This window comes from Orbicella franksi, unplaced genomic scaffold (assembly GCF_964199315.1).
Source record: "Orbicella franksi unplaced genomic scaffold, jaOrbFran1.1 SCAFFOLD_673, whole genome shotgun sequence".
NCBI classification, from domain to species: Eukaryota; Metazoa; Cnidaria; class Anthozoa; order Scleractinia; family Merulinidae; genus Orbicella; species Orbicella franksi.
Genome location: NW_027670599.1, coordinates 1 through 15,916, shown reverse-complemented (window position 1 = coordinate 15,916; position 15,916 = coordinate 1). Strand labels below are relative to the sequence as shown.

The 15,916-nt window shown below is 44.6% G+C and overlaps 31 non-coding genes across 31 annotated transcripts; all 31 read left to right on the top strand.

Annotated features, from left to right (window-relative positions):
* The first annotated feature begins 231 nt into the window (after positions 1-231).
* LOC145473127 (5S ribosomal RNA) lies at positions 232-350 on the top strand. Its single transcript, XR_014044337.1, has one exon. It is a non-coding gene; the product is annotated as a 5S ribosomal RNA (ribosomal RNA).
* Positions 351-734: 384 nt separating this feature from the next.
* Positions 735-853, top strand: LOC145473126 (5S ribosomal RNA). Its single transcript, XR_014044336.1, has one exon. It is a non-coding gene; the product is annotated as a 5S ribosomal RNA (ribosomal RNA).
* A 384-nt stretch (positions 854-1,237) lies between these two features.
* Positions 1,238-1,356, top strand: LOC145473125 (5S ribosomal RNA). The gene has a single exon (XR_014044335.1). It is a non-coding gene; the product is annotated as a 5S ribosomal RNA (ribosomal RNA).
* Positions 1,357-1,741: 385 nt separating this feature from the next.
* Positions 1,742-1,860, top strand: LOC145473124 (5S ribosomal RNA). The gene has a single exon (XR_014044334.1). It is a non-coding gene; the product is annotated as a 5S ribosomal RNA (ribosomal RNA).
* Positions 1,861-2,245: 385 nt separating this feature from the next.
* LOC145473123 (5S ribosomal RNA) lies at positions 2,246-2,364 on the top strand. Its single transcript, XR_014044333.1, has one exon. It is a non-coding gene; the product is annotated as a 5S ribosomal RNA (ribosomal RNA).
* A 385-nt stretch (positions 2,365-2,749) lies between these two features.
* LOC145473121 (5S ribosomal RNA) lies at positions 2,750-2,868 on the top strand. Its single transcript, XR_014044331.1, has one exon. It is a non-coding gene; the product is annotated as a 5S ribosomal RNA (ribosomal RNA).
* A 385-nt stretch (positions 2,869-3,253) lies between these two features.
* Positions 3,254-3,372, top strand: LOC145473120 (5S ribosomal RNA). The gene has a single exon (XR_014044330.1). It is a non-coding gene; the product is annotated as a 5S ribosomal RNA (ribosomal RNA).
* A 385-nt stretch (positions 3,373-3,757) lies between these two features.
* On the top strand, positions 3,758-3,876 carry LOC145473119 (5S ribosomal RNA). Its single transcript, XR_014044329.1, has one exon. It is a non-coding gene; the product is annotated as a 5S ribosomal RNA (ribosomal RNA).
* A 385-nt stretch (positions 3,877-4,261) lies between these two features.
* Positions 4,262-4,380, top strand: LOC145473118 (5S ribosomal RNA). Its single transcript, XR_014044328.1, has one exon. It is a non-coding gene; the product is annotated as a 5S ribosomal RNA (ribosomal RNA).
* A 385-nt stretch (positions 4,381-4,765) lies between these two features.
* Positions 4,766-4,884, top strand: LOC145473117 (5S ribosomal RNA). The gene has a single exon (XR_014044327.1). It is a non-coding gene; the product is annotated as a 5S ribosomal RNA (ribosomal RNA).
* Positions 4,885-5,269: 385 nt separating this feature from the next.
* On the top strand, positions 5,270-5,388 carry LOC145473116 (5S ribosomal RNA). The gene has a single exon (XR_014044326.1). It is a non-coding gene; the product is annotated as a 5S ribosomal RNA (ribosomal RNA).
* Positions 5,389-5,773: 385 nt separating this feature from the next.
* On the top strand, positions 5,774-5,892 carry LOC145473115 (5S ribosomal RNA). The gene has a single exon (XR_014044325.1). It is a non-coding gene; the product is annotated as a 5S ribosomal RNA (ribosomal RNA).
* A 385-nt stretch (positions 5,893-6,277) lies between these two features.
* Positions 6,278-6,396, top strand: LOC145473114 (5S ribosomal RNA). Its single transcript, XR_014044324.1, has one exon. It is a non-coding gene; the product is annotated as a 5S ribosomal RNA (ribosomal RNA).
* Positions 6,397-6,781: 385 nt separating this feature from the next.
* On the top strand, positions 6,782-6,900 carry LOC145473113 (5S ribosomal RNA). Its single transcript, XR_014044323.1, has one exon. It is a non-coding gene; the product is annotated as a 5S ribosomal RNA (ribosomal RNA).
* A 385-nt stretch (positions 6,901-7,285) lies between these two features.
* Positions 7,286-7,404, top strand: LOC145473128 (5S ribosomal RNA). The gene has a single exon (XR_014044338.1). It is a non-coding gene; the product is annotated as a 5S ribosomal RNA (ribosomal RNA).
* Positions 7,405-7,789: 385 nt separating this feature from the next.
* LOC145473112 (5S ribosomal RNA) lies at positions 7,790-7,908 on the top strand. Its single transcript, XR_014044322.1, has one exon. It is a non-coding gene; the product is annotated as a 5S ribosomal RNA (ribosomal RNA).
* Positions 7,909-8,293: 385 nt separating this feature from the next.
* LOC145473110 (5S ribosomal RNA) lies at positions 8,294-8,412 on the top strand. The gene has a single exon (XR_014044320.1). It is a non-coding gene; the product is annotated as a 5S ribosomal RNA (ribosomal RNA).
* Positions 8,413-8,797: 385 nt separating this feature from the next.
* LOC145473109 (5S ribosomal RNA) lies at positions 8,798-8,916 on the top strand. The gene has a single exon (XR_014044319.1). It is a non-coding gene; the product is annotated as a 5S ribosomal RNA (ribosomal RNA).
* Positions 8,917-9,301: 385 nt separating this feature from the next.
* On the top strand, positions 9,302-9,420 carry LOC145473108 (5S ribosomal RNA). The gene has a single exon (XR_014044318.1). It is a non-coding gene; the product is annotated as a 5S ribosomal RNA (ribosomal RNA).
* A 385-nt stretch (positions 9,421-9,805) lies between these two features.
* LOC145473107 (5S ribosomal RNA) lies at positions 9,806-9,924 on the top strand. The gene has a single exon (XR_014044317.1). It is a non-coding gene; the product is annotated as a 5S ribosomal RNA (ribosomal RNA).
* A 385-nt stretch (positions 9,925-10,309) lies between these two features.
* LOC145473106 (5S ribosomal RNA) lies at positions 10,310-10,428 on the top strand. Its single transcript, XR_014044316.1, has one exon. It is a non-coding gene; the product is annotated as a 5S ribosomal RNA (ribosomal RNA).
* A 385-nt stretch (positions 10,429-10,813) lies between these two features.
* Positions 10,814-10,932, top strand: LOC145473105 (5S ribosomal RNA). The gene has a single exon (XR_014044315.1). It is a non-coding gene; the product is annotated as a 5S ribosomal RNA (ribosomal RNA).
* Positions 10,933-11,317: 385 nt separating this feature from the next.
* Positions 11,318-11,436, top strand: LOC145473104 (5S ribosomal RNA). The gene has a single exon (XR_014044314.1). It is a non-coding gene; the product is annotated as a 5S ribosomal RNA (ribosomal RNA).
* A 385-nt stretch (positions 11,437-11,821) lies between these two features.
* On the top strand, positions 11,822-11,940 carry LOC145473103 (5S ribosomal RNA). Its single transcript, XR_014044313.1, has one exon. It is a non-coding gene; the product is annotated as a 5S ribosomal RNA (ribosomal RNA).
* A 385-nt stretch (positions 11,941-12,325) lies between these two features.
* LOC145473100 (5S ribosomal RNA) lies at positions 12,326-12,444 on the top strand. Its single transcript, XR_014044312.1, has one exon. It is a non-coding gene; the product is annotated as a 5S ribosomal RNA (ribosomal RNA).
* A 385-nt stretch (positions 12,445-12,829) lies between these two features.
* On the top strand, positions 12,830-12,948 carry LOC145473099 (5S ribosomal RNA). The gene has a single exon (XR_014044311.1). It is a non-coding gene; the product is annotated as a 5S ribosomal RNA (ribosomal RNA).
* Positions 12,949-13,334: 386 nt separating this feature from the next.
* Positions 13,335-13,453, top strand: LOC145473130 (5S ribosomal RNA). Its single transcript, XR_014044340.1, has one exon. It is a non-coding gene; the product is annotated as a 5S ribosomal RNA (ribosomal RNA).
* Positions 13,454-13,839: 386 nt separating this feature from the next.
* LOC145473129 (5S ribosomal RNA) lies at positions 13,840-13,958 on the top strand. The gene has a single exon (XR_014044339.1). It is a non-coding gene; the product is annotated as a 5S ribosomal RNA (ribosomal RNA).
* Positions 13,959-14,343: 385 nt separating this feature from the next.
* LOC145473122 (5S ribosomal RNA) lies at positions 14,344-14,462 on the top strand. Its single transcript, XR_014044332.1, has one exon. It is a non-coding gene; the product is annotated as a 5S ribosomal RNA (ribosomal RNA).
* A 384-nt stretch (positions 14,463-14,846) lies between these two features.
* LOC145473111 (5S ribosomal RNA) lies at positions 14,847-14,965 on the top strand. Its single transcript, XR_014044321.1, has one exon. It is a non-coding gene; the product is annotated as a 5S ribosomal RNA (ribosomal RNA).
* Positions 14,966-15,349: 384 nt separating this feature from the next.
* LOC145473098 (5S ribosomal RNA) lies at positions 15,350-15,468 on the top strand. Its single transcript, XR_014044310.1, has one exon. It is a non-coding gene; the product is annotated as a 5S ribosomal RNA (ribosomal RNA).
* Positions 15,469-15,916: the final 448 nt, after the last annotated feature.

Here is a 15,916-nt window from a genome sequence, read left to right as displayed (position 1 = left end):
GCACTGCAACACTGAGCAGCACACTGGAGGCAATCTCTTGAATGTGGCTTTGATGACTGACCATTGGAGAATCGCCCTTTTGTGATTTGAAGTCTTAGCTGGCTTTGGAATCTCTGGGTTAAGTAGCCGAGACGTAATTGGAAATTCATCACAACAGCAATTAAAGGCCTTCCTTCTAAGAGACTTAAAAGAGAGTCCAAGCAATTGGGCAAGGTTTGAGTTGTTTCTTTCGTCTACGACCACACCACAGGGAACGTACCGGTTCTCGTCCGATCACCGAAGTCAAGTCCTGTTGGGCGGCGTCAGTACCTGGCTGGGTGACCACCTGGGAATACGCCGTGTTGTAGACTTTTGGACCCATTTTGGGACTGGACTCTTCAGAGAAGATTTCCATACGCCTCCACATCATTGATCCCTCTGTTTTCAAAATGTTGTCTTTTTTTTTTGGAATTATTTTTCCAGCAAGTTGACAGCATATTAGAAGATTTTCTTGTTTGATTACAGCACTGCAACACTGAGCAGCACACTGGAGGCAATCTCTTGAATGTGGCTTTGATGACTGACCATTGGAGAATCGCCCTTTTGTGATTTGAAGTCTTAGCTGGCTTTGGAATCTCTGGGTTAAGTAGCCGAGACGTAATTGGAAATTCATCACAACAGCAATTAAAGGCCTTCCTTCTAAGAGACTTAAAAGAGAGTCCAAGCAATTGGGCAAGGTTTGAGTTGTTTCTTTCGTCTACGACCACACCACAGGGAACGTACCGGTTCTCGTCCGATCACCGAAGTCAAGTCCTGTTGGGCGGCGTCAGTACCTGGCTGGGTGACCACCTGGGAATACGCCGTGTTGTAGACTTTTGGACCCATTTTGGGACTGGACTCTTCAGAGAAGATTTCCATACGCCTCCACATCATTGATCCCTCTGTTTTCAAAATGTTGTCTTTTTTTTTTGGAATTATTTTTCCAGCAAGTTGACAGCATATTAGAAGATTTTCTTGTTTGATTACAGCACTGCAACACTGAGCAGCACACTGGAGGCAATCTCTTGAATGTGGCTTTGATGACTGACCATTGGAGAATCGCCCTTTTGTGATTTGAAGTCTTAGCTGGCTTTGGAATCTCTGGGTTAAGTAGCCGAGACGTAATTGGAAATTCATCACAACAGCAATTAAAGGCCTTCCTTCTAAGAGACTTAAAAGAGAGTCCAAGCAATTGGGCAAGGTTTGAGTTGTTTCTTTCGTCTACGACCACACCACAGGGAACGTACCGGTTCTCGTCCGATCACCGAAGTCAAGTCCTGTTGGGCGGCGTCAGTACCTGGCTGGGTGACCACCTGGGAATACGCCGTGTTGTAGACTTTTGGACCCATTTTGGGACTGGACTCTTCAGAGAAGATTTCCATACGCCTCCACATCATTGATCCCTCTGTTTTCAAAATGTTGTCTTTTTTTTTTTGGAATTATTTTTCCAGCAAGTTGACAGCATATTAGAAGATTTTCTTGTTTGATTACAGCACTGCAACACTGAGCAGCACACTGGAGGCAATCTCTTGAATGTGGCTTTGATGACTGACCATTGGAGAATCGCCCTTTTGTGATTTGAAGTCTTAGCTGGCTTTGGAATCTCTGGGTTAAGTAGCCGAGACGTAATTGGAAATTCATCACAACAGCAATTAAAGGCCTTCCTTCTAAGAGACTTAAAAGAGAGTCCAAGCAATTGGGCAAGGTTTGAGTTGTTTCTTTCGTCTACGACCACACCACAGGGAACGTACCGGTTCTCGTCCGATCACCGAAGTCAAGTCCTGTTGGGCGGCGTCAGTACCTGGCTGGGTGACCACCTGGGAATACGCCGTGTTGTAGACTTTTGGACCCATTTTGGGACTGGACTCTTCAGAGAAGATTTCCATACGCCTCCACATCATTGATCCCTCTGTTTTCAAAATGTTGTCTTTTTTTTTTTGGAATTATTTTTCCAGCAAGTTGACAGCATATTAGAAGATTTTCTTGTTTGATTACAGCACTGCAACACTGAGCAGCACACTGGAGGCAATCTCTTGAATGTGGCTTTGATGACTGACCATTGGAGAATCGCCCTTTTGTGATTTGAAGTCTTAGCTGGCTTTGGAATCTCTGGGTTAAGTAGCCGAGACGTAATTGGAAATTCATCACAACAGCAATTAAAGGCCTTCCTTCTAAGAGACTTAAAAGAGAGTCCAAGCAATTGGGCAAGGTTTGAGTTGTTTCTTTCGTCTACGACCACACCACAGGGAACGTACCGGTTCTCGTCCGATCACCGAAGTCAAGTCCTGTTGGGCGGCGTCAGTACCTGGCTGGGTGACCACCTGGGAATACGCCGTGTTGTAGACTTTTGGACCCATTTTGGGACTGGACTCTTCAGAGAAGATTTCCATACGCCTCCACATCATTGATCCCTCTGTTTTCAAAATGTTGTCTTTTTTTTTTTGGAATTATTTTTCCAGCAAGTTGACAGCATATTAGAAGATTTTCTTGTTTGATTACAGCACTGCAACACTGAGCAGCACACTGGAGGCAATCTCTTGAATGTGGCTTTGATGACTGACCATTGGAGAATCGCCCTTTTGTGATTTGAAGTCTTAGCTGGCTTTGGAATCTCTGGGTTAAGTAGCCGAGACGTAATTGGAAATTCATCACAACAGCAATTAAAGGCCTTCCTTCTAAGAGACTTAAAAGAGAGTCCAAGCAATTGGGCAAGGTTTGAGTTGTTTCTTTCGTCTACGACCACACCACAGGGAACGTACCGGTTCTCGTCCGATCACCGAAGTCAAGTCCTGTTGGGCGGCGTCAGTACCTGGCTGGGTGACCACCTGGGAATACGCCGTGTTGTAGACTTTTGGACCCATTTTGGGACTGGACTCTTCAGAGAAGATTTCCATACGCCTCCACATCATTGATCCCTCTGTTTTCAAAATGTTGTCTTTTTTTTTTTGGAATTATTTTTCCAGCAAGTTGACAGCATATTAGAAGATTTTCTTGTTTGATTACAGCACTGCAACACTGAGCAGCACACTGGAGGCAATCTCTTGAATGTGGCTTTGATGACTGACCATTGGAGAATCGCCCTTTTGTGATTTGAAGTCTTAGCTGGCTTTGGAATCTCTGGGTTAAGTAGCCGAGACGTAATTGGAAATTCATCACAACAGCAATTAAAGGCCTTCCTTCTAAGAGACTTAAAAGAGAGTCCAAGCAATTGGGCAAGGTTTGAGTTGTTTCTTTCGTCTACGACCACACCACAGGGAACGTACCGGTTCTCGTCCGATCACCGAAGTCAAGTCCTGTTGGGCGGCGTCAGTACCTGGCTGGGTGACCACCTGGGAATACGCCGTGTTGTAGACTTTTGGACCCATTTTGGGACTGGACTCTTCAGAGAAGATTTCCATACGCCTCCACATCATTGATCCCTCTGTTTTCAAAATGTTGTCTTTTTTTTTTTGGAATTATTTTTCCAGCAAGTTGACAGCATATTAGAAGATTTTCTTGTTTGATTACAGCACTGCAACACTGAGCAGCACACTGGAGGCAATCTCTTGAATGTGGCTTTGATGACTGACCATTGGAGAATCGCCCTTTTGTGATTTGAAGTCTTAGCTGGCTTTGGAATCTCTGGGTTAAGTAGCCGAGACGTAATTGGAAATTCATCACAACAGCAATTAAAGGCCTTCCTTCTAAGAGACTTAAAAGAGAGTCCAAGCAATTGGGCAAGGTTTGAGTTGTTTCTTTCGTCTACGACCACACCACAGGGAACGTACCGGTTCTCGTCCGATCACCGAAGTCAAGTCCTGTTGGGCGGCGTCAGTACCTGGCTGGGTGACCACCTGGGAATACGCCGTGTTGTAGACTTTTGGACCCATTTTGGGACTGGACTCTTCAGAGAAGATTTCCATACGCCTCCACATCATTGATCCCTCTGTTTTCAAAATGTTGTCTTTTTTTTTTTGGAATTATTTTTCCAGCAAGTTGACAGCATATTAGAAGATTTTCTTGTTTGATTACAGCACTGCAACACTGAGCAGCACACTGGAGGCAATCTCTTGAATGTGGCTTTGATGACTGACCATTGGAGAATCGCCCTTTTGTGATTTGAAGTCTTAGCTGGCTTTGGAATCTCTGGGTTAAGTAGCCGAGACGTAATTGGAAATTCATCACAACAGCAATTAAAGGCCTTCCTTCTAAGAGACTTAAAAGAGAGTCCAAGCAATTGGGCAAGGTTTGAGTTGTTTCTTTCGTCTACGACCACACCACAGGGAACGTACCGGTTCTCGTCCGATCACCGAAGTCAAGTCCTGTTGGGCGGCGTCAGTACCTGGCTGGGTGACCACCTGGGAATACGCCGTGTTGTAGACTTTTGGACCCATTTTGGGACTGGACTCTTCAGAGAAGATTTCCATACGCCTCCACATCATTGATCCCTCTGTTTTCAAAATGTTGTCTTTTTTTTTTTGGAATTATTTTTCCAGCAAGTTGACAGCATATTAGAAGATTTTCTTGTTTGATTACAGCACTGCAACACTGAGCAGCACACTGGAGGCAATCTCTTGAATGTGGCTTTGATGACTGACCATTGGAGAATCGCCCTTTTGTGATTTGAAGTCTTAGCTGGCTTTGGAATCTCTGGGTTAAGTAGCCGAGACGTAATTGGAAATTCATCACAACAGCAATTAAAGGCCTTCCTTCTAAGAGACTTAAAAGAGAGTCCAAGCAATTGGGCAAGGTTTGAGTTGTTTCTTTCGTCTACGACCACACCACAGGGAACGTACCGGTTCTCGTCCGATCACCGAAGTCAAGTCCTGTTGGGCGGCGTCAGTACCTGGCTGGGTGACCACCTGGGAATACGCCGTGTTGTAGACTTTTGGACCCATTTTGGGACTGGACTCTTCAGAGAAGATTTCCATACGCCTCCACATCATTGATCCCTCTGTTTTCAAAATGTTGTCTTTTTTTTTTTGGAATTATTTTTCCAGCAAGTTGACAGCATATTAGAAGATTTTCTTGTTTGATTACAGCACTGCAACACTGAGCAGCACACTGGAGGCAATCTCTTGAATGTGGCTTTGATGACTGACCATTGGAGAATCGCCCTTTTGTGATTTGAAGTCTTAGCTGGCTTTGGAATCTCTGGGTTAAGTAGCCGAGACGTAATTGGAAATTCATCACAACAGCAATTAAAGGCCTTCCTTCTAAGAGACTTAAAAGAGAGTCCAAGCAATTGGGCAAGGTTTGAGTTGTTTCTTTCGTCTACGACCACACCACAGGGAACGTACCGGTTCTCGTCCGATCACCGAAGTCAAGTCCTGTTGGGCGGCGTCAGTACCTGGCTGGGTGACCACCTGGGAATACGCCGTGTTGTAGACTTTTGGACCCATTTTGGGACTGGACTCTTCAGAGAAGATTTCCATACGCCTCCACATCATTGATCCCTCTGTTTTCAAAATGTTGTCTTTTTTTTTTTGGAATTATTTTTCCAGCAAGTTGACAGCATATTAGAAGATTTTCTTGTTTGATTACAGCACTGCAACACTGAGCAGCACACTGGAGGCAATCTCTTGAATGTGGCTTTGATGACTGACCATTGGAGAATCGCCCTTTTGTGATTTGAAGTCTTAGCTGGCTTTGGAATCTCTGGGTTAAGTAGCCGAGACGTAATTGGAAATTCATCACAACAGCAATTAAAGGCCTTCCTTCTAAGAGACTTAAAAGAGAGTCCAAGCAATTGGGCAAGGTTTGAGTTGTTTCTTTCGTCTACGACCACACCACAGGGAACGTACCGGTTCTCGTCCGATCACCGAAGTCAAGTCCTGTTGGGCGGCGTCAGTACCTGGCTGGGTGACCACCTGGGAATACGCCGTGTTGTAGACTTTTGGACCCATTTTGGGACTGGACTCTTCAGAGAAGATTTCCATACGCCTCCACATCATTGATCCCTCTGTTTTCAAAATGTTGTCTTTTTTTTTTTGGAATTATTTTTCCAGCAAGTTGACAGCATATTAGAAGATTTTCTTGTTTGATTACAGCACTGCAACACTGAGCAGCACACTGGAGGCAATCTCTTGAATGTGGCTTTGATGACTGACCATTGGAGAATCGCCCTTTTGTGATTTGAAGTCTTAGCTGGCTTTGGAATCTCTGGGTTAAGTAGCCGAGACGTAATTGGAAATTCATCACAACAGCAATTAAAGGCCTTCCTTCTAAGAGACTTAAAAGAGAGTCCAAGCAATTGGGCAAGGTTTGAGTTGTTTCTTTCGTCTACGACCACACCACAGGGAACGTACCGGTTCTCGTCCGATCACCGAAGTCAAGTCCTGTTGGGCGGCGTCAGTACCTGGCTGGGTGACCACCTGGGAATACGCCGTGTTGTAGACTTTTGGACCCATTTTGGGACTGGACTCTTCAGAGAAGATTTCCATACGCCTCCACATCATTGATCCCTCTGTTTTCAAAATGTTGTCTTTTTTTTTTTGGAATTATTTTTCCAGCAAGTTGACAGCATATTAGAAGATTTTCTTGTTTGATTACAGCACTGCAACACTGAGCAGCACACTGGAGGCAATCTCTTGAATGTGGCTTTGATGACTGACCATTGGAGAATCGCCCTTTTGTGATTTGAAGTCTTAGCTGGCTTTGGAATCTCTGGGTTAAGTAGCCGAGACGTAATTGGAAATTCATCACAACAGCAATTAAAGGCCTTCCTTCTAAGAGACTTAAAAGAGAGTCCAAGCAATTGGGCAAGGTTTGAGTTGTTTCTTTCGTCTACGACCACACCACAGGGAACGTACCGGTTCTCGTCCGATCACCGAAGTCAAGTCCTGTTGGGCGGCGTCAGTACCTGGCTGGGTGACCACCTGGGAATACGCCGTGTTGTAGACTTTTGGACCCATTTTGGGACTGGACTCTTCAGAGAAGATTTCCATACGCCTCCACATCATTGATCCCTCTGTTTTCAAAATGTTGTCTTTTTTTTTTTGGAATTATTTTTCCAGCAAGTTGACAGCATATTAGAAGATTTTCTTGTTTGATTACAGCACTGCAACACTGAGCAGCACACTGGAGGCAATCTCTTGAATGTGGCTTTGATGACTGACCATTGGAGAATCGCCCTTTTGTGATTTGAAGTCTTAGCTGGCTTTGGAATCTCTGGGTTAAGTAGCCGAGACGTAATTGGAAATTCATCACAACAGCAATTAAAGGCCTTCCTTCTAAGAGACTTAAAAGAGAGTCCAAGCAATTGGGCAAGGTTTGAGTTGTTTCTTTCGTCTACGACCACACCACAGGGAACGTACCGGTTCTCGTCCGATCACCGAAGTCAAGTCCTGTTGGGCGGCATCAGTACCTGGCTGGGTGACCACCTGGGAATACGCCGTGTTGTAGACTTTTGGACCCATTTTGGGACTGGACTCTTCAGAGAAGATTTCCATACGCCTCCACATCATTGATCCCTCTGTTTTCAAAATGTTGTCTTTTTTTTTTTGGAATTATTTTTCCAGCAAGTTGACAGCATATTAGAAGATTTTCTTGTTTGATTACAGCACTGCAACACTGAGCAGCACACTGGAGGCAATCTCTTGAATGTGGCTTTGATGACTGACCATTGGAGAATCGCCCTTTTGTGATTTGAAGTCTTAGCTGGCTTTGGAATCTCTGGGTTAAGTAGCCGAGACGTAATTGGAAATTCATCACAACAGCAATTAAAGGCCTTCCTTCTAAGAGACTTAAAAGAGAGTCCAAGCAATTGGGCAAGGTTTGAGTTGTTTCTTTCGTCTACGACCACACCACAGGGAACGTACCGGTTCTCGTCCGATCACCGAAGTCAAGTCCTGTTGGGCGGCGTCAGTACCTGGCTGGGTGACCACCTGGGAATACGCCGTGTTGTAGACTTTTGGACCCATTTTGGGACTGGACTCTTCAGAGAAGATTTCCATACGCCTCCACATCATTGATCCCTCTGTTTTCAAAATGTTGTCTTTTTTTTTTTGGAATTATTTTTCCAGCAAGTTGACAGCATATTAGAAGATTTTCTTGTTTGATTACAGCACTGCAACACTGAGCAGCACACTGGAGGCAATCTCTTGAATGTGGCTTTGATGACTGACCATTGGAGAATCGCCCTTTTGTGATTTGAAGTCTTAGCTGGCTTTGGAATCTCTGGGTTAAGTAGCCGAGACGTAATTGGAAATTCATCACAACAGCAATTAAAGGCCTTCCTTCTAAGAGACTTAAAAGAGAGTCCAAGCAATTGGGCAAGGTTTGAGTTGTTTCTTTCGTCTACGACCACACCACAGGGAACGTACCGGTTCTCGTCCGATCACCGAAGTCAAGTCCTGTTGGGCGGCGTCAGTACCTGGCTGGGTGACCACCTGGGAATACGCCGTGTTGTAGACTTTTGGACCCATTTTGGGACTGGACTCTTCAGAGAAGATTTCCATACGCCTCCACATCATTGATCCCTCTGTTTTCAAAATGTTGTCTTTTTTTTTTTGGAATTATTTTTCCAGCAAGTTGACAGCATATTAGAAGATTTTCTTGTTTGATTACAGCACTGCAACACTGAGCAGCACACTGGAGGCAATCTCTTGAATGTGGCTTTGATGACTGACCATTGGAGAATCGCCCTTTTGTGATTTGAAGTCTTAGCTGGCTTTGGAATCTCTGGGTTAAGTAGCCGAGACGTAATTGGAAATTCATCACAACAGCAATTAAAGGCCTTCCTTCTAAGAGACTTAAAAGAGAGTCCAAGCAATTGGGCAAGGTTTGAGTTGTTTCTTTCGTCTACGACCACACCACAGGGAACGTACCGGTTCTCGTCCGATCACCGAAGTCAAGTCCTGTTGGGCGGCGTCAGTACCTGGCTGGGTGACCACCTGGGAATACGCCGTGTTGTAGACTTTTGGACCCATTTTGGGACTGGACTCTTCAGAGAAGATTTCCATACGCCTCCACATCATTGATCCCTCTGTTTTCAAAATGTTGTCTTTTTTTTTTTGGAATTATTTTTCCAGCAAGTTGACAGCATATTAGAAGATTTTCTTGTTTGATTACAGCACTGCAACACTGAGCAGCACACTGGAGGCAATCTCTTGAATGTGGCTTTGATGACTGACCATTGGAGAATCGCCCTTTTGTGATTTGAAGTCTTAGCTGGCTTTGGAATCTCTGGGTTAAGTAGCCGAGACGTAATTGGAAATTCATCACAACAGCAATTAAAGGCCTTCCTTCTAAGAGACTTAAAAGAGAGTCCAAGCAATTGGGCAAGGTTTGAGTTGTTTCTTTCGTCTACGACCACACCACAGGGAACGTACCGGTTCTCGTCCGATCACCGAAGTCAAGTCCTGTTGGGCGGCGTCAGTACCTGGCTGGGTGACCACCTGGGAATACGCCGTGTTGTAGACTTTTGGACCCATTTTGGGACTGGACTCTTCAGAGAAGATTTCCATACGCCTCCACATCATTGATCCCTCTGTTTTCAAAATGTTGTCTTTTTTTTTTTGGAATTATTTTTCCAGCAAGTTGACAGCATATTAGAAGATTTTCTTGTTTGATTACAGCACTGCAACACTGAGCAGCACACTGGAGGCAATCTCTTGAATGTGGCTTTGATGACTGACCATTGGAGAATCGCCCTTTTGTGATTTGAAGTCTTAGCTGGCTTTGGAATCTCTGGGTTAAGTAGCCGAGACGTAATTGGAAATTCATCACAACAGCAATTAAAGGCCTTCCTTCTAAGAGACTTAAAAGAGAGTCCAAGCAATTGGGCAAGGTTTGAGTTGTTTCTTTCGTCTACGACCACACCACAGGGAACGTACCGGTTCTCGTCCGATCACCGAAGTCAAGTCCTGTTGGGCGGCGTCAGTACCTGGCTGGGTGACCACCTGGGAATACGCCGTGTTGTAGACTTTTGGACCCATTTTGGGACTGGACTCTTCAGAGAAGATTTCCATACGCCTCCACATCATTGATCCCTCTGTTTTCAAAATGTTGTCTTTTTTTTTTTGGAATTATTTTTCCAGCAAGTTGACAGCATATTAGAAGATTTTCTTGTTTGATTACAGCACTGCAACACTGAGCAGCACACTGGAGGCAATCTCTTGAATGTGGCTTTGATGACTGACCATTGGAGAATCGCCCTTTTGTGATTTGAAGTCTTAGCTGGCTTTGGAATCTCTGGGTTAAGTAGCCGAGACGTAATTGGAAATTCATCACAACAGCAATTAAAGGCCTTCCTTCTAAGAGACTTAAAAGAGAGTCCAAGCAATTGGGCAAGGTTTGAGTTGTTTCTTTCGTCTACGACCACACCACAGGGAACGTACCGGTTCTCGTCCGATCACCGAAGTCAAGTCCTGTTGGGCGGCGTCAGTACCTGGCTGGGTGACCACCTGGGAATACGCCGTGTTGTAGACTTTTGGACCCATTTTGGGACTGGACTCTTCAGAGAAGATTTCCATACGCCTCCACATCATTGATCCCTCTGTTTTCAAAATGTTGTCTTTTTTTTTTTGGAATTATTTTTCCAGCAAGTTGACAGCATATTAGAAGATTTTCTTGTTTGATTACAGCACTGCAACACTGAGCAGCACACTGGAGGCAATCTCTTGAATGTGGCTTTGATGACTGACCATTGGAGAATCGCCCTTTTGTGATTTGAAGTCTTAGCTGGCTTTGGAATCTCTGGGTTAAGTAGCCGAGACGTAATTGGAAATTCATCACAACAGCAATTAAAGGCCTTCCTTCTAAGAGACTTAAAAGAGAGTCCAAGCAATTGGGCAAGGTTTGAGTTGTTTCTTTCGTCTACGACCACACCACAGGGAACGTACCGGTTCTCGTCCGATCACCGAAGTCAAGTCCTGTTGGGCGGCGTCAGTACCTGGCTGGGTGACCACCTGGGAATACGCCGTGTTGTAGACTTTTGGACCCATTTTGGGACTGGACTCTTCAGAGAAGATTTCCATACGCCTCCACATCATTGATCCCTCTGTTTTCAAAATGTTGTCTTTTTTTTTTTGGAATTATTTTTCCAGCAAGTTGACAGCATATTAGAAGATTTTCTTGTTTGATTACAGCACTGCAACACTGAGCAGCACACTGGAGGCAATCTCTTGAATGTGGCTTTGATGACTGACCATTGGAGAATCGCCCTTTTGTGATTTGAAGTCTTAGCTGGCTTTGGAATCTCTGGGTTAAGTAGCCGAGACGTAATTGGAAATTCATCACAACAGCAATTAAAGGCCTTCCTTCTAAGAGACTTAAAAGAGAGTCCAAGCAATTGGGCAAGGTTTGAGTTGTTTCTTTCGTCTACGACCACACCACAGGGAACGTACCGGTTCTCGTCCGATCACCGAAGTCAAGTCCTGTTGGGCGGCGTCAGTACCTGGCTGGGTGACCACCTGGGAATACGCCGTGTTGTAGACTTTTGGACCCATTTTGGGACTGGACTCTTCAGAGAAGATTTCCATACGCCTCCACATCATTGATCCCTCTGTTTTCAAAATGTTGTCTTTTTTTTTTTGGAATTATTTTTCCAGCAAGTTGACAGCATATTAGAAGATTTTCTTGTTTGATTACAGCACTGCAACACTGAGCAGCACACTGGAGGCAATCTCTTGAATGTGGCTTTGATGACTGACCATTGGAGAATCGCCCTTTTGTGATTTGAAGTCTTAGCTGGCTTTGGAATCTCTGGGTTAAGTAGCCGAGACGTAATTGGAAATTCATCACAACAGCAATTAAAGGCCTTCCTTCTAAGAGACTTAAAAGAGAGTCCAAGCAATTGGGCAAGGTTTGAGTTGTTTCTTTCGTCTACGACCACACCACAGGGAACGTACCGGTTCTCGTCCGATCACCGAAGTCAAGTCCTGTTGGGCGGCGTCAGTACCTGGCTGGGTGACCACCTGGGAATACGCCGTGTTGTAGACTTTTGGACCCATTTTGGGACTGGACTCTTCAGAGAAGATTTCCATACGCCTCCACATCATTGATCCCTCTGTTTTCAAAATGTTGTCTTTTTTTTTTTGGAATTATTTTTCCAGCAAGTTGACAGCATATTAGAAGATTTTCTTGTTTGATTACAGCACTGCAACACTGAGCAGCACACTGGAGGCAATCTCTTGAATGTGGCTTTGATGACTGACCATTGGAGAATCGCCCTTTTGTGATTTGAAGTCTTAGCTGGCTTTGGAATCTCTGGGTTAAGTAGCCGAGACGTAATTGGAAATTCATCACAACAGCAATTAAAGGCCTTCCTTCTAAGAGACTTAAAAGAGAGTCCAAGCAATTGGGCAAGGTTTGAGTTGTTTCTTTCGTCTACGACCACACCACAGGGAACGTACCGGTTCTCGTCCGATCACCGAAGTCAAGTCCTGTTGGGCGGCGTCAGTACCTGGCTGGGTGACCACCTGGGAATACGCCGTGTTGTAGACTTTTGGACCCATTTTGGGACTGGACTCTTCAGAGAAGATTTCCATACGCCTCCACATCATTGATCCCTCTGTTTTCAAAATGTTGTCTTTTTTTTTTTTGAATTATTTTTCCAGCAAGTTGACAGCATATTAGAAGATTTTCTTGTTTGATTACAGCACTGCAACACTGAGCAGCACACTGGAGGCAATCTCTTGAATGTGGCTTTGATGACTGACCATTGGAGAATCGCCCTTTTGTGATTTGAAGTCTTAGCTGGCTTTGGAATCTCTGGGTTAAGTAGCCGAGACGTAATTGGAAATTCATCACAACAGCAATTAAAGGCCTTCCTTCTAAGAGACTTAAAAGAGAGTCCAAGCAATTGGGCAAGGTTTGAGTTGTTTCTTTCGTCTACGACCACACCACAGGGAACGTACCGGTTCTCGTCCGATCACCGAAGTCAAGTCCTGTTGGGCGGCGTCAGTACCTGGCTGGGTGACCACCTGGGAATACGCCGTGTTGTAGACTTTTGGACCCATTTTGGGACTGGACTCTTCAGAGAAGATTTCCATACGCCTCCACATCATTGATCCCTCTGTTTTCAAAATGTTGTCTTTTTTTTTTTTTGAATTATTTTTCCAGCAAGTTGACAGCATATTAGAAGATTTTCTTGTTTGATTACAGCACTGCAACACTGAGCAGCACACTGGAGGCAATCTCTTGAATGTGGCTTTGATGACTGACCATTGGAGAATCGCCCTTTTGTGATTTGAAGTCTTAGCTGGCTTTGGAATCTCTGGGTTAAGTAGCCGAGACGTAATTGGAAATTCATCACAACAGCAATTAAAGGCCTTCCTTCTAAGAGACTTAAAAGAGAGTCCAAGCAATTGGGCAAGGTTTGAGTTGTTTCTTTCGTCTACGACCACACCACAGGGAACGTACCGGTTCTCGTCCGATCACCGAAGTCAAGTCCTGTTGGGCGGCGTCAGTACCTGGCTGGGTGACCACCTGGGAATACGCCGTGTTGTAGACTTTTGGACCCATTTTGGGACTGGACTCTTCAGAGAAGATTTCCATACGCCTCCACATCATTGATCCCTCTGTTTTCAAAATGTTGTCTTTTTTTTTTTTTGAATTATTTTTCCAGCAAGTTGACAGCATATTAGAAGATTTTCTTGTTTGATTACAGCACTGCAACACTGAGCAGCACACTGGAGGCAATCTCTTGAATGTGGCTTTGATGACTGACCATTGGAGAATCGCCCTTTTGTGATTTGAAGTCTTAGCTGGCTTTGGAATCTCTGGGTTAAGTAGCCGAGACGTAATTGGAAATTCATCACAACAGCAATTAAAGGCCTTCCTTCTAAGAGACTTAAAAGAGAGTCCAAGCAATTGGGCAAGGTTTGAGTTGTTTCTTTCGTCTACGACCACACCACAGGGAACGTACCGGTTCTCGTCCGATCACCGAAGTCAAGTCCTGTTGGGCGGCGTCAGTACCTGGCTGGGTGACCACCTGGGAATACGCCGTGTTGTAGACTTTTGGACCCATTTTGGGACTGGACTCTTCAGAGAAGATTTCCATACGCCTCCACATCATTGATCCCTCTGTTTTCAAAATGTTGTCTTTTTTTTTTTTGAATTATTTTTCCAGCAAGTTGACAGCATATTAGAAGATTTTCTTGTTTGATTACAGCACTGCAACACTGAGCAGCACACTGGAGGCAATCTCTTGAATGTGGCTTTGATGACTGACCATTGGAGAATCGCCCTTTTGTGATTTGAAGTCTTAGCTGGCTTTGGAATCTCTGGGTTAAGTAGCCGAGACGTAATTGGAAATTCATCACAACAGCAATTAAAGGCCTTCCTTCTAAGAGACTTAAAAGAGAGTCCAAGCAATTGGGCAAGGTTTGAGTTGTTTCTTTCGTCTACGACCACACCACAGGGAACGTACCGGTTCTCGTCCGATCACCGAAGTCAAGTCCTGTTGGGCGGCGTCAGTACCTGGCTGGGTGACCACCTGGGAATACGCCGTGTTGTAGACTTTTGGACCCATTTTGGGACTGGACTCTTCAGAGAAGATTTCCATACGCCTCCACATCATTGATCCCTCTGTTTTCAAAATGTTGTCTTTTTTTTTTTGAATTATTTTTCCAGCAAGTTGACAGCATATTAGAAGATTTTCTTGTTTGATTACAGCACTGCAACACTGAGCAGCACACTGGAGGCAATCTCTTGAATGTGGCTTTGATGACTGACCATTGGAGAATCGCCCTTTTGTGATTTGAAGTCTTAGCTGGCTTTGGAATCTCTGGGTTAAGTAGCCGAGACGTAATTGGAAATTCATCACAACAGCAATTAAAGGCCTTCCTTCTAAGAGACTTAAAAGAGAGTCCAAGCAATTGGGCAAGGTTTGAGTTGTTTCTTTCGTCTACGACCACACCACAGGGAACGTACCGGTTCTCGTCCGATCACCGAAGTCAAGTCCTGTTGGGCGGCGTCAGTACCTGGCTGGGTGACCACCTGGGAATACGCCGTGTTGTAGACTTTTGGACCCATTTTGGGACTGGACTCTTCAGAGAAGATTTCCATACGCCTCCACATCATTGATCCCTCTGTTTTCAAAATGTTGTCTTTTTTTTTTTGAATTATTTTTCCAGCAAGTTGACAGCATATTAGAAGATTTTCTTGTTTGATTACAGCACTGCAACACTGAGCAGCACACTGGAGGCAATCTCTTGAATGTGGCTTTGATGACTGACCATTGGAGAATCGCCCTTTTGTGATTTGAAGTCTTAGCTGGCTTTGGAATCTCTGGGTTAAGTAGCCGAGACGTAATTGGAAATTCATCACAACAGCAATTAAAGGCCTTCCTTCTAAGAGACTTAAAAGAGAGTCCAAGCAATTGGGCAAGGTTTGAGTTGTTTCTTTCGTCTACGACCACACCACAGGGAACGTACCGGTTCTCGTCCGATCACCGAAGTCAAGTCCTGTTGGGCGGCGTCAGTACCTGGCTGGGTGACCACCTGGGAATACGCCGTGTTGTAGACTTTTGGACCCATTTTGGGACTGGACTCTTCAGAGAAGATTTCCATACGCCTCCACATCATTGATCCCTCTGTTTTCAAAATGTTGTCTTTTTTTTTTGAATTATTTTTCCAGCAAGTTGACAGCATATTAGAAGATTTTCTTGTTTGATTACAGCACTGCAACACTGAGCAGCACACTGGAGGCAATCTCTTGAATGTGGCTTTGATGACTGACCATTGGAGAATCGCCCTTTTGTGATTTGAAGTCTTAGCTGGCTTTGGAATCTCTGGGTTAAGTAGCCGAGACGTAATTGGAAATTCATCACAACAGCAATTAAAGGCCTTCCTTCTAAGAGACTTAAAAGAGAGTCCAAGCAATTGGGCAAGGTTTGAGTTGTTTCTTTCGTCTACGACCACACCACAGGGAACGTACCGGTTCTCGTCCGATCACCGAAGTCAAGTCCTGTTGG